Source organism: Elephantulus edwardii, unplaced genomic scaffold (assembly GCF_000299155.1).
Source record: "Elephantulus edwardii isolate Elephantulus edwardi_28Jun2011 unplaced genomic scaffold, EleEdw1.0 scaffold00315, whole genome shotgun sequence".
NCBI classification, from domain to species: Eukaryota; Metazoa; Chordata; class Mammalia; order Macroscelidea; family Macroscelididae; genus Elephantulus; species Elephantulus edwardii.
In genome coordinates this window covers 366,608-369,140 of record NW_006400065.1, presented here as the reverse complement: position 1 = coordinate 369,140, position 2,533 = coordinate 366,608, and positions in this window count along the sequence as shown.

The following is a 2,533-nucleotide window of genomic DNA, read 5'->3' as shown; positions in this document are numbered from 1 at the left end:
ATATTCATTAAAACCAATAAAATTTAATAATAATTTAAAAAAAAGAAAGAAACAGAGAGAGAGGGAAAAAAAGGGGAACTTCGGTGATCCAAGAGATCACTAAGAAACTGGGGAGGAGGCAATCTTTGTCCTCCCCTCCCATCTTCAGACTCCAGCCTTGTCCCTTCAGCCCCACATCCCACCCCGTTGCCTCACTTCCAGCCTGTATTCTAGAAATTACCTTCCCCAGGCCCTTGCTCCACTCTCCTGGCCTGATGGGGCTGCAGTGAGATGAGACACCCTGTCTACTACTCAGATGTCTCCCTGGAATTCCTTCAGGAGCTCACAGACTCTCTAAGGGACACTGTTGTTGCACAGTTCCTTACGCACTAGGCCACCAAAGGTCCCCTTTTGTCATTAGGTGCCGTCGAGTCGAGTACGACTCATAGCAACCCTATGAACAACAGATCAGCTCTGAACCCTGTCCTATCCTGTGCCGTCCTCACAATCTCTGACACAAACTCATTGCTGCAGTCACTGTGTCAGCCCACCTGGATGAGGGTCTTCCACTCCTTTGCCGACCCCTCTACCTTTCCAAGCATGAAGATGCTTCTCCTAGAAATAACCTCTCCTAGCAACATGCCCCAAGTATGTGAGATGAAGCTTCCTCATCCTTGCCTCCAAGGAGCACTGCCCTAGCCCCCTGCCCCAGGCCCTGCTACGCACAGTCATCCCGCGCACATTGACTCGGGTGACCTTATAGGACAGAGCAGAACCTCTACATGTGGAGTATGTGGTGAGTTCGAACCACTGACCATTTAGTTAGCATCCAAATGCCCTAAGCACTGTGCTATAGGGCTCCTTAGGCAAGACACAAGGGCTACATCAGACTCAATTGCTCTTTGCCGGTGACGTGCCCAAGCTAAGAAAGCGGAAGTCGCTGCATCTGCACAGCCAAGGAACATTCTAGTGTGTTTTCCAAAGATCCACTTATTTGTTCTTTTAATATGATCGTCAGAGGGTGATAAATGCTCCAAAGGACGTCAGATGAAGAGATAGAAGAGTGATGGAGGGACAGTGTGGCGTGCAGGGAGCTGTGACATTCGAACAGATAATCCACGGAGCAGAGAGAAGAGAGCGCTAGGGAGTGGTCCCCACAAGGGCGGCCGGGAGTCAGAATCAGAGCCCACAGCCTGGGGGAACGGGGACACTACCTCACGGGCATCTTGTGAATCTTCACTGTGCTGAGGATTTTTAGATTTGAGGGGTTTTTTTTTATTGTTGTTTTTGTTTTTCACATCTACTATCGTTAGGGAGTTCTGGTAGCCTAGTGGAAAGAAAGGATTGGTGGAAGATCAACAATCTGCGTTATGCAGATGACACAACCCTGCTTGCTGAAACTGAGGAGGACCTGAAGCGCTTGCTGCACAGGGTCAAGGACTGCAGCCTTCAATATGGACTGAGGCTCAATGTCAAGAAGACAAAGATTCTCACCACTGGACCAATTAGCAGCATCAGGATGGATGGTGAAGAGATTGAGATTGTTCACAGCTTTAGTCTGCTTGGCTCCACAATCAACACTCTTGGCACCAGCAGCCAGGAAATTAAAAGACGTATCGCGATGGGAAGGTCTGCTGTTAGGGGCACTCAAGAGCAATGGTGTGTCTGTGGAGACTAAGGTGCATCTGGTACAGGCCATGGTCTTTGCAATCACTTGTTATGCGTCAGACGCATGGACAGTGACCAAGGAGGACAGAAGGAGAATTGATGCTTTTGAGCTTTGGTGTTGGAGAAGAGTGCTGAGGGTACCATGGACTGCTAAGAGAACAAACAGATTCATCCTGGAGAGGGTTAAATCTGGCTGCTCCTTGGAGGCAAGGATTCTGAGGCTTTGTCTGACATACTTTGGTCATGTTGTAAGGAGAGACCGGTCCTTGGAGAAGGACATCATGCTTGGGAGGGTGGAGGGCAGGCGCAGGAGGGGAAGGCCCTCTGGGAGAGGGATTGATTCGGTGACTGGGGCAATTGGGATGAGTGTATCGGAGACAATGAGATTAGCACAGGACAGAGCAGAGTTTAGAGCTGTTGTACATAGGGACACTACGAGTCACAAGCAACTCGACAGCACATAACAACAACAGTGGAAAGAAACTGCACTGCAATCCCAAAGCCACATGGTTCGAATCCACCAGCTGCTCAGTGGGAGAAGGGGCAATCTCCCCTGCGACTTAGCTAGCGTTTGCTTTATGGTCAGGAATTGCCCGGCCTCTGAAAACCCGCTGGAGGATCAGGTTCAGTTCCGAGTCAAGGGTACACAGCAATAATGCTATCATTATTCATTTTGACAGATGTCACGTAGACCTCTGGTGAGGTAAGTACATAGACATTCGGCTGCTTACCCAAAAGGCCTCACCTGTGTGGCTGTGAAGCGGAAAGCTGCGTGATCCCCTCCAGTGCGATTGATGGCTGCAAAAAATTCCTCTGGAGGGTCAGCTGTGAGTTCGTTCCTACTTCGTGGCAATGAAGAGAGCTATTCCTGAGCCCTCTGGGCCCT